The sequence below is a fragment of the Uranotaenia lowii genome, chromosome 2, assembly GCF_029784155.1.
Source record: "Uranotaenia lowii strain MFRU-FL chromosome 2, ASM2978415v1, whole genome shotgun sequence".
Classification (NCBI taxonomy): domain Eukaryota; kingdom Metazoa; phylum Arthropoda; class Insecta; order Diptera; family Culicidae; genus Uranotaenia; species Uranotaenia lowii.
The window spans coordinates 394,557,442-394,570,684 of NC_073692.1; positions in this window are offsets into that span (position 1 = coordinate 394,557,442).

Genomic DNA, 13,243 nt, shown 5'->3' on the forward strand with positions numbered 1-13,243 from the left:
AAGTGAAAAATATCAATAAAAGAAGTTCGCCGTTTTAACATAAATATCGCAAAAAAATTTGGTTTTTCTTTCAGAATCGTTCATTCTAGACCTCATGAGACACACTCCATCGAAAATTTAGTAGAAAAATTGATTCGATAATTTTGATTTAGAAAAAAAACTTTGAGGCCCGTTTTCTCGAAATCATCATTTCGGCACTTGCACCCCTCTGATCCTAAGCGCCTCACATGTTAACTTCGGACCAACCAGATTTCATTGCATATGTTAAGGTAGTGCCACATCTATCTCGGTACTACTTCTCCTAAATAATGAAATGTTGCGGGGTAAAGTATGGTGTACGTTAATAAGTTTTTCTCGCAAAAACGCTCTTTCGCTCTTTTCAATATCTGTAAATTTTCTCCTCACTTCTCTATCAATCTTTATCAATTTTCATTTCTGATATTCTTTCTTCAAGAACATACATTTCACCGATATGGCGAAAAATAAATAAACAAAAGTTAACGGTGGTTAACTTATCTTAAAAATATTAACTAAACGGTAAAAGTTGTGTTTTTCAATAAGAACATTTCAAGATTTTTGTTATTATTATTATGTATTAAGATTAGAGACACTTTACCGTTTTCACGGCTTTCGTGTCTATCTTTCATGATTATGAAAATTTAAATTTGTTCTATGAGGACTCGTTCATTTTCAATATCTTTTCAATTCATCTGAGAATTGAATTTGTTGTTCAATAACTATAGATGATAGATTCATATATTCAATCATAATATGAAGATAAAAACGATAAGATTTAACATTTTAGATTTTTTTTTAAAAAAACGTCCCTAGCAACACAGCTTAAGGCATCTACCATAAGAAAGTTTTATAACGGTTTTACTGTGGTATTTTAATGTGCAGCTCGTTTTATGACGGCTTAATCATGGTTATGCAAAATGCTTATATTCTTGTTTCGACTTTATGCTTTCAAATAGTTTTTGTTCTGGAACGAAGGAGCTCCGTTGAACCACCCTAACACCAGAAAAGGCCCAGTAGCAATATGGCGATGCTGCGCGCACTAACGGCGGCAATGCGCGCCAAAACATTCGGGTTTTCCTCGGACACGAAGAAGTTTTTTCCAAGGCTCGACCAAAATTGTATCCTAAGCTCGACCTCTTTTCCCATCCAACCACCATCGGAGCAAGTAAGGTTCATCGGAGGCCACAGGGCCAGAGTCAGAGGCCTATATGGCCAGTGTCAGAAGTCCAAGGGACCAGTGTTTGTCGGAAGTCCATAAATGTAATTAAGTTTAAGTTGTTTCAAGTCAATTTTAAGTCCACTAAGTTTGTAATGTTTTGAGAATGAGTGCGTTATTATTAATCAAGAAATATCTGATGCTATCGATCCTGCCATCAGGGGCGATCCTGAATAGTTTTGAAAAAGTTAATTAGGCTTTTATTAAACATACTGTTTTAGTTCTTTTGAAATAGTTTTGAATGCTCTGTTTAAACTATAATAAAACACAAACTTAGAAGTTTGCTCCATGCTCTCATTAGCATATTCTATAATAGCACTCAGTGCTTGATTATTAAACCGCCATAAAACTTAGTGACAGTTTTCGATCAAGATGTCAAAACAGGACACGCTCAGTTTAGATAGCCATATTGAAATTGGAATTCCCACATTTACACATTTTTGTGATTATAATTTTAATGGCATGTGCGGCGGAATGAAAACTAGAGAGAATTTTTATTTTATAGAAATTTGAAAGAAAGGTGGATAGACAGGCATTTGTGCGCCAATAGGAGAAAGTTTGATAGGTGTTGAAATTTTAGGCTAGAGGGCATGTTGATGAAAAGCTCCCATGAATTGCTCCCGCCTTTGCTCTACACTAGCTAACTATACATGAGAAACTCAGAAAGAGAATTCCCATGTATAGCGAGTCCAGTGGTTTGAGAGCGTGTTTTTACGCACACTTCAAACGAGCAAAAACGTAGCAACAACCCATGCCCTCTAAAATTTCAACACCAATCAAGCTTTCTCCTATTGGCGCACTGATACCTGTCTATCCACTTTTCTTTCAAATTTCTATAAAATAAATTCTCTCTAGTTTTCATCCCGCCGCACATGCCATTAAAATTGTAATCATAAAAAATTACGGCGATTGAATTCATGTAACAAATAACATATTTTTAATAAGTTATGTGTGTTGGTTTTCAGTAAAAATAAAAAAAAATTTTTTTTTGAAAACTTCAAATCACCGGGAGTGGTATGAATATCTCTACAATATGAGTATTGAGTGAAAGGGCCCAAATAGTGGAAAAAAATTTTTGCTTGACGCCATTATTAATTCAAGATGGTGGCTTCCGCCTTTATTTCCAAAGCTGTAAATTACTGAAATTATCATGAAACCATCACATTATGGTTATAAGGTAAAAAAAAATAACGAGTACACGTCACATTTCGTTGCCCGTCACCATCTTAAATTGCAAGATGGCGGCTACCGCTCAACTTGAAAATTCTTCAAATGACTGAAAATCACATAGAACTCTTACAATATAGGCGTTAGTTGAAAGAGATCAACCAGTCGAATTTCGTTATCTGTCGCCATCTTAAAATTCAATATGGTGTCTTCCGCTGAACTTTTAAATGTTGTAAATGACTTAAAATCGCATGAAACCCCAAGTATTGAGTATTGAGTAAAAGGGCTAAACGAGTAAAAGTCGAATTTCACTATCTGACGTCATCTTGAAATCTAAGATGGCGGGTTCCGCTGAACTTTGGAATGCTGTTAATCACTGGAAATCAAATGAAACCCCCACATTGTAAGTATTGAGAGAAATAGCTTTACTAGTAGAAGTCGAATTTCGCTATCGGACGCCATCTTTAAATCCAAAATGACGGCTTCCGCTTCGCATTAAAATTATTTTAATCACTGAACATTGCTAAAAAGTCCCACAATATGGGTGTAAGTTGAAAGGGATTAACAAGTAGAAGACAAATTTCGCTATCAGACGTCATCTTGTAATCAAAGATGGCGGCTTCCACTGAAGATTAAACCCAGCAAACATTTATGAAGGTATAACGCAGGAACAACAGAATTATTCAAACAAATATACCAGATAAAAAGATTGTATTAAACTTACAAAAATAGCATATAGCTACAAAAGTGGAGGCGATGTATCTACAATGACAAGATTCCAACGATTCGATTTTCCAACAAAAAGCATAATAAACGAAAAAAAAATGTCCTCGACCGAGATTTGAACTCCAGTCCTCTGAGTTCGCGGTCTGGTATCTTACCACGATGCCAACTCATCAGTTGATATGGTATACGCTATAGCTCTATAGGTGAGATTTTCTTGTTACGAACCGGTCAAAGGAAGAAACCGGAGAGAGTGTCAATTGAAGGACCGCCCATTTATCGTAAATCAGTTCACTCAAATCTTAAATGTCGAATTAGCATTTTCTCAACTTTTTGGAGACATATTTACGAATTGATTAAACTGCTATCCGATTCAATATTTTCTGGGCAAAGCTTGTCGTAAATGAATGATAGCAAATCACTAAACACAGTTATTGAAAGTGTCTTAATATTCGATTTGGATTATCATTTCTATTACGATTTCATGTTAGCTGGGAAATGATTTTAATCACTTTAGGTTGAATTTCTCTATCAGTGGCCATGTTGAAATCCAATATGGCGACTTTAACTGAACCTTAAAATGCTATAAATAACTGAAAATCGCATGAAACCTCCAAAAAATGGATTTTGGATAAAAGGCCTAAACTAGAAGAAGTCGAATTTTGCTATCTTACGCCATCTTGTCCCTGTTTTTGTTAATTTATTGACATATGAAAGCCTTTCACCCAGGTCCATTGATCAGCTCCTAACTTTATCACAAAATGACATTGCTTTTGAACAATTGATATCGGGTCTGCAACTTTTTCTGAAGCAAACAAATATTTCGATTTTTTTAAATTAAGAAACAAAAAAATAAAAGATTGATGACACATATTTTCTGATAGATATATGATAATGTTACACGTTTCCGTTTCAAAGTTGTTTGAGTTTGAGTTTCGTACAGATTAATTGGAAAAAAATGAGAAACATTGCGGTTTTAAATTGAAGTTTGACACTCTTAGAACATGAACTTATTTAATGTGTTTCAAACACATGCCTAACAGAACAAAAGAAAAGTGACGGATAATTTATATTTCACTGAAAAAAACAACTTGTATAATTTCCTATTATTTTCCGTTCAAATTGATTCGAGAACAGGTTTAAACCAAATTTAAAAAAATATTGCACTGGAAAAGCTTGCCCTTCCTGGTAAAGATATACAAATAAAAAAAAAGTCAGTCAACTAGAACAATTCCTAAAACAACTTCATTATTTTTGAAACCCCACTGTTGTTCACTTGGTTGTTTTTTAATGAACAAAAAGTCTTTTTTCAGATTGAAATGCGATCATAAAGTTCAAAGATATTGTATGCTATGAGCTTTGAATAATGAACAAAATATATAATGCAACTTCCAAGATGTTTCATTTAATTACATTGAAGAATGAATGATTGAACTGTCAATTAAAGCTCCGTGAAAAAAAGAAAAGAATCAATAATATTTGCTTCAATTGATACTTTAACAAAGTGTAACGGGTCATTCAGTTGTGAATAAATTGTTGGGAATGCTTATTCAGATTTATTAAAATTAAGCTAACGCGCATGAATTTGAACAAAGAAGTAGCTGATCAAACATGTTGACAAGTCTTTTCGGGTGTAATTTTCGAAATTGATTTCGAAAAAAAAAATCATATCTGACAGCAGTAACGATTGACAGGTACTGACTTCCTGGTGCTATACCGGCTCGTTATCGTTCATCAACCGGGACCAAACCGAATTCCCGGAACATTTATTTGCCAACTCCACAAAAAAAACGCAACCCACCGGGCGACTTGAATAATCGACGGACCCCTCGTTCCCGATCGCAATAATTATCATTTGAAAACAAAATTGGACAGCCAAATTACTTAGTGGTGCTCCTGCGTCTGGAATTAACTTGGCATTACCTTCCTATAGACCGCGTCGCGGTTTCGTTTGAAGCGTTCCGTTTTTATTTTTCGAGTGAAGGAGTGTTGAAAAAATCACCCCAATTTCGAAAAATTCACGAGCCGGTAATTGTTTTCTGTACCTCCGTTTGGGGATAGTTGAAAGCGGGAACGGTGAAGAATAAAAAAAACCGACGGCGACGGGCGTCTTTTGGTGTGTTCAATTATGGAAACGCAACACACCGGCACCGATTTAGAACGGAAGACGCGTGCCAAACAGAACAATCGATATGGGTAGCAGACAAAAAACGCAAAGGCACTTGAAATGAGAACAAGCTTATTAATTCTTGATATATCAATGAAAAAGAACAGAGAACCCAAATTCATATGAAGGGATTCTTGGAAGTTAGAAGCTTAAGTAAGAACTTAAGGCATTTCACATTTTCTGTGGGACTTATCATTCAAGACCACCTCACGAAATGTTAAATTCTGAACGAAAATGTTGAAATCCAAATTGTACTATAAGGTGTATCAAACTTAGATCATAGTTTCTGATATGAGATTTTCTTACCACGAGTAAATATAATCATCATTGCTTAAACTGCGGAAAATCAAATGACAGAATTTTCGTCATTGTAGAAAATCTCAATTCCTGATCTGCTGTACAAGAGGGTAGGCGTCGATTAAAAGTGCAACATACGTTTTTCCCAAGCTCCATGATTTCGACTTGAAAAATAAACAAAGTTAAGTGACAAATTTTATACTTTTTGGTCGAATAAGTGTACAACTCAGAACTGTAACAGTGATTTTTCTTTGATCGGTAGATAGGTATTCAAGCGTTTGGCAAACTTATTCAATACTTATTCATGCGTTTGGCAAACAATGTGATAAGAATATGTACCTTTTTGACTTGACAACCATTGGCAGTATAGCTGAACAAGTTTGTCATTAAGAGGAGGAGAAGAAAAAGAAGATAAGTAAATGTAAAACAAATCGCCAAGGTTGAAGAAAAAACAGTGTGTTTTGGAGAAAAAGAATTTCTGAGTTAACCCATTCGAGACGGAGGCCTTTTCACGACATTTGTACTCATAGTACTTTACTCTTAGATAACTTTTGTGTCGTTTGATTTTCATCAAAACCATTTCCTAATACATTTTGCCTAACATTTGAGGATTCCATTGGTATGAGAATATTATCTTTTCGAGCAATAGTAAACTCACAATGAAAGATTGTTCTGACAAAGGCATAAAAATTCCATTGCACACACGGTGTGCAATCGGTCTCGAACGTGTTAATTCTCTAAAGTTCTGAGAAGGTTTTTTTGTGATGTTTATATTAAAAATTTCATTGAAAAGTTATGACAAATAAGATCTTTTAAAAATAAAACTTACGAAAAATTGTTGGGTTGTTTTTCAATTGAAATATAGAAATTCAAATTTATATTGACATTGAAACTTTAATTCAGGAAATATGAAACAAGGTTGCCGAAATCACCGAGAAATCTGTAATTCCACAGAATTTTGCGCAAATTTTTATCACAGAATCTGTGTCACAGAACACAGAATAAGAAAATATTCACAGATTTCACAGTTTTTTCTAAAATTTTGTACGTGTTTTCCAAAATTTTAATTTTTAATGCAAATATAAATTTTGAGTTTCTTAGTTAAAATTTTTAAAAATATGAAAAATTAGTAAAGGTAATTTGATTGCTCATTGTATGTAAAAAAGACCCTACTTGTCATGAATTTTCAGTCAAATTCAAGGAAATAGCGTCACAGAAAACCATTGCAGAATTTTGGGGTCAAATCACAGAATATCACAATTTTTTTCGCCAAAATACAGAATTTTTTTTCGGCAACCTTGAGATACACAATTAATAAAATCTGTGAAATTTGTGTATTTATGTCTGTAACACATATTCTATGATTAAAATTTCCTCTAAATTCTGTGAAGTTATTGATGTTTCTGTGATTTTTCAACCTTGTTTTTAGCAAGGCATTGCAATTGCATGATATGATTTGGCACAAAATGATAATCGAATGATAGAATTATTAATTCTGAATCTAATAACGAACGCAGTAAATCCATCACGAGCAATAACGAATCCAAAATTTTTAGATACATAATTTGAAACAAGTTTGTGTTTTTCGAATGACTGAATCTTGTAAAATCTTAAAAGATCCCGTATCTATCAAAATTTTACTAAAATCTAAATAAAACTAAATCTAAATAAACTCTTTCTTGAATAACAATATATAGGAACTTAAAAATAATAGAAATATTAAAATAAAGAGAAAAATTTTTGAAAAAGATACCACACCGTATGTTTCAAATTATTCATCGTTTGCTCTGGGAAACCTCTGAAGTGAAGAAAAGGAGAACGATGCGCATCGCGCAGTAACGCAGGGTCCAAGAATTCGACGAATAAACTATAGATTTTGTTTTTTATTCCAATTTTTACAGTTTTTGTCAATATTTTATAAATATTCTATAATTTTCAGATTTTGCCATTTTTGTCATATTTTATAACATTTAATGTAATGTTATTTTGGACAATTTTGATAACAGGGACAGTTTTGTCCACATTTACTTGTTTTAACAATTCAATATTTAAAAAAAAATTCATGGTACTTTAGTAAGAACTAACTAATTTATTTGAGTTAATTAAATTATTCTAGGTTATTAAGAATTCATGTACTAAGAAAGCAAGATGAAAAAACTTCAAATGTAAAAGAGAATTGGAAAACCTTTAAACTATACAAAAATTGACCTAATTGATCAAATTGAAAAATTAAACTATACCGACAAAGCAAACGAAATTGATAAAATTGACGAAATGGGAGCAATTTACTAAGTTGAACCATATTGTTAAATTGAAAAAAAATCAAAATTTTAAATTTGATAAATAACAAAAAAAAATTAACAAAATAAAATTATGAAAAAATTTAAAAAAAACTGACAAAATGGATAAAGTTCAAAATACTTATATGATTGAAAAACTTGATAAAATCGAGCAAATTGAAATAAAAAAAGAATAAAATAATTGATAAAATCAAACGAAACAAAACTGCAAACCATTCTGACCATTGAGCCTAATTTGTCAACTATATTAAAATTGTTATTGAAGTCCATTTATTCAACTAAGTCAAAGAAAATAACTTTTTCTATTTAAACAATTTTGCAAAGTCATTTTTTGTCATTTTTGTCATTTTTGTCATTTTTGTCATTTTAGTCATTTTTGTCATTTTTGTCATTTTTGTCATTTTAGTCATTTTTGTAATTTTTTGTCATTTTTGTTATTTTTGTCATTTTTGTCATTTTTGTCATTTTTGTCATTTTTGTCATTTTTGTCATTTTTGTCATTTTTGTCATTTTTGTCATTTTTGTCATTTTTGTCATTTTTGTCATTTTTGTCATTTTTGTCATTTTTGTCATTTTTGTCATTTTTGTCATTTTTGTCATTTTTGTCATTTTTGTCATTTTTGTCATTTGTGTCATTTGTTGTCATTTTTGCCATTTTTGCCATTTTTGTCATTTTTGTCATTTTTGTCATTTTTGCCATTTTTGCCATTTTTGTCATTTTTGTCATTTTTGTCATTTTTGTCATTTGTGTCATTTGTGTCATTTGTGTCATTTGTGTCATTTTTGTCATTTTTGTCATTTTTGTCATTTTTGTCATTTTCGTCATTTTTGTCATTTTTGTCATTTTTGTAATTTTTGTCATTTTTGTCATTTTTGTCATTTTTGTCATTTTTGTCATTTTTGTCATTTTTGTCATTTTTGTCATTTTTGTCATTTTTGTCATTTTTGTCATTTTTGTCATTTTTGTCATTTTTGTCATTTTTGTCATTTTTGTCATTTTTGTCATTTTTGTCATTTTTGTCATTTTTGTCATTTTTGTCATTTTTGTCATTTTTGTCATTTTTGTCATTTTTGTCATTTTTGTCATTTTTGTCATTTTTGTCATTTTTGTCATTTTTGTCATTTTTGTCATTTTTGTCATTTTTGTCATTTTTGTCATTTTTGTCATTTTTGTCATTTTTGTCATTTTTGTCATTTTTGTCATTTTTGTCATTTTTGTCATTTTTGTCATTTTTGTCATTTTTGTCATTTTTGTCATTTTTGTCATTTTTGTCATTTTTGTCATTTTTGTCATTTTTGTCATTTTTGTCATTTTTGTCATTTTTGTCATTTTTGTCATTTTTGTCATTTTTGTCATTTTTGTCATTTTTGTCATTTTTGTCATTTTTGTCATTTTTGTCATTTTTGTCATTTTTGTCATTTTTGTCATTTTTGTCATTTTTGTCATTTTTGTCATTTTTGTCATTTTTGTCATTTTTGTCATTTTTGTCATTTTTGTCATTTTTGTCATTTTTGTCATTTTTGTCATTTTTGTCATTTTTGTCATTTTTGTCATTTTTGTCATTTTTGTCATTTTTGTCATTTTTGTCATTTTTGTCATTTTTGTCATTTTTGTCATTTTTGTCATTTTTGTCATTTTTGTCATTTTTGTCATTTTTGTCATTTTTGTCATTTTTGTCATTTTTGTCATTTTTGTCATTTTTGTCATTTTTGTCATTTTTGTCATTTTTGTCATTTTTGTCATTTTTGTCATTTTTGTCATTTTTGTCATTTTTGTCATTTTTGTCATTTTTGTCATTTTTGTCATTTTTGTCATTTTTGTCATTTTTGTCATTTTTGTCATTTTTGTCATTTTTGTCATTTTTGTCATTTTTGTCATTTTTGTCATTTTTGTCATTTTTGTCATTTTTGTCATTTTTGTCATTTTTGTCATTTTTGTCATTTTTGTCATTTTTGTCATTTTTGTCATTTTTGTCATTTTTGTCATTTTTGTCATTTTTGTCATTTTTGTCATTTTTGTCATTTTTGTCATTTTTGTCATTTTTGTCATTTTTGTCATTTTTGTCATTTTTGTCATTTTTGTCATTTTTGTCATTTTTGTCATTTTTGTCATTTTTGTCATTTTTGTCATTTTTGTCATTTTTGTCATTTTTGTCATTTTTGTCATTTTTGTCATTTTTGTCATTTTTGTCATTTTTGTCATTTTTGTCATTTTTGTCATTTTTGTCATTTTTGTCATTTTTGTCATTTTTGTCATTTTTGTCATTTTTGTCATTTTTGTCATTTTTGTCATTTTTGTCATTTTTGTCATTTTTGTCATTTTTGTCATTTTTGTCATTTTTGTCATTTTTGTCATTTTTGTCATTTTTGTCATTTTTGTCATTTTTGTCATTTTTGTCATTTTTGTCATTTTTGTCATTTTTGTCATTTTTGTCATTTTTGTCATTTTTGTCATTTTTGTCATTTTTGTCATTTTTGTCATTTTTGTCATTTATGTCATTTATGTCATTTATGTCATTTTTGTCATTTTTGTCATTTTTGTCATTTTTGTCATTTTGGTCATTTTGGTCATTTTTGTCATTTTTGTCATTTTTGTCATTTTTGTCATTTTTGTCATTTTTGTCATTTTTGTCATTTTTGTCATTTTTGTCATTTTTGTCATTTTTGTCATTTTTGTCATTTTTGTCATTTTTGTCATTTTTGTCATTTTTGTCATTTTTGTCATTTTTGTCATTTTTGTCATTTTTGTCATTTTTGTTATTTTTGTCATTTTTGTCATTTTTGTCATTTTTGTCATTTTTGTCATTTTTGTCATTTTTGTTATTTTTTGTCATTTTTGGCATTTTTGCCATTTTTGTCATTTTTGGTCATTTTTGTCATTTTTTGTTATTTTTTGTCATTTTTGTCATTTTTGACAATTTTGTCATTTTTTCCTTTATCGGCAATTTTTAAAAATTTTGTTAATTTTGTCAATTTCATATTTTTCAATTTTTATTTATTTTATTTTTATTTAACTTTGTCAGTTTTGTCAATTTATTCTTTTTTGCCAAAACGTTTGCGAGCCAGGTTTTTGAAATCATTTGATCATAGACAACTCTCTTTTTTATTTCCTCACCAGAAATTACTTTCAAATACATAACAACATTAATTATGAAATAACAGTTTTGGATCAACTTATTATCTTTGCAAGTTATTTGGTCAATTTGGATATGGTCGCTCACAATTTCCCACCATTTTTGTTAAATCCAATAGAAAATATTATTCATTAAACAGTCGGAACTTGGGCGAATAATTTACTGATACTTTAAAAAAAAAAGTAAGAAACCATAAAAGATATCTTTTTCTATTCTTTTTCTGTAATTAAGAAATTATAAACCAGAGAGAAAATCCTAAATCCAAATAATGTGCTCTGAGTCTTTATTTATTATGCTCATAACTTATTATCTTAAAAAGAAATTTTGTTTTTTTTTCAATTTATTAGTGATGATACTGTAGGAATTACCGAATTTAAAATAACATTCTGCAAATTATATTTTGCAAAATTGATTAACATTTTTATTTAAGTAACAGAAGGTTATTTTTTTTTTGTAAAAATTCCAATTTTTAAATTAAAAGCTATTTTAAATTCTGATTTTGTCAACATATATAAAAGAATCGATTTTAAGATTATAAGAATAAAGAACACCATCATAATGTTTTTTTTAATCCAAATGTAACTACCTTGCACTTTGGTTTTTATTGCAGACACAATTTACAATCTCATTTTAACCGAAAAAACTAGAAATGAATTGTAATTTTCACTGCAGGAGTCTTGTTCCATGCATCAAAAAACGGTTCAAGCTGTGATGCGTTTATTATTATTATTGACTAATTTCAATGTTATGTTTTTTCCATCTTCCTTAAATTAACATCTTCAACCCACAGAAGAGCAGTAACGCATCTCCCGTTTGGTTGCTTAGGGATTTCAAGATCACACTTCAACGTTCCCAAGTGTATATAGACTGGTCGAAGTTTAATGTACTCAACGGTAAAGAAGCCATCCATCAACAGCTCATCGATCCATGGAGATGACGTTTCGAGTATAGAGGAGGAAGCTGTGCATCAGCTTGCATCAACATCTTAGTTTGGAGGTGAGCACTTTTTTTTCCACCCCACATCTTGGAAATGAGAGAACAAAATCACGGCATAAATACTGATGATAAATTCAATTGTAATAAGGCAAAGTGTTCAAAATCAATAAATCACTTCATCGCGGGCGCGTCGTCTTCGGTTGAAGATGATCGATCGAAGTTGTTGGGTGTTGTTCTTTTTTTCGGTTTTCTCCCGGAGTGAACATCTTTAATATGTATCCCAATCCCATGTACAAATACTTCCTGGAGCCCGAAGCTCACTGGAGCCGTAGTTATGCAAGCAGCACACCATTTTACGTTTTCGTTGAGTTCACAGTTCAACACCTACGCATGCATCTTCAAAGTGGCAGGAAAGTACTGCCTGGGAGGAAAAAAAACAACATCGAACTGAGTAGTGGGTACGCAGAAGGTACGATTTCAAAAGGGACTCAACGCCAAAAAGAGTCAAACATGCTGGAAAAGTAGAAGCCCCACGAGCCGGGCGCACTTCATCGCCACTCCATCAATATTGACAACGAAAATTGAATCAATATTAGGTTTCACATCTTCGTGTATTTACATTGAATTTTGACTGGCGACGGACGACCGAGATGCTGCTGCGCTCTGGAACGTCTCATCGACATCGAGGTGATCCAGGTGAAACGATAAAAATATTGAATTCCGACTGTTTGTTATTTTTGCATCAATTAGGTATGAATGGTTGCTGTCGGATGAAAGTGTGTAAATAATATTTGGAATTGAAATATTTCAATTCGAACTTATTCAGGATTGGAAAAGTGTTTTTGGAATAAATTATTCAATATTTGTACATCGATCTATAATGCATGTTCAGGTATCAGGTATCAGAATGGGGGTAGGCTTAATAGCGGCACGTTATCCAAACATACGGGAAAATTGTGCCTAGCCTTTTTTTATCCAAGATTTCATCATTTACCTGAGAAACCTGAAAAACCTATAAAAGGAAGAAATAAATTCAATCTATTTAAGATGGCATAAAGCCTTTCCACTAGGGATTATTAGCATTAAAGCTCTTTTCTACATTCGGTAAGGAATGATAGAATGTTTTTTAAGTTTAATTTCTTAAACTCAGATTCGCTTAAAGCGTAAGATCCCAGAGTACGAAAACGTAGTCTGGCAAATGAGGGACAGTTACATATAAGATGGAAGGGATCTTCCACATCTGATTCACAACTACCACATACTGGAGATTCAGCACGCTGAATGT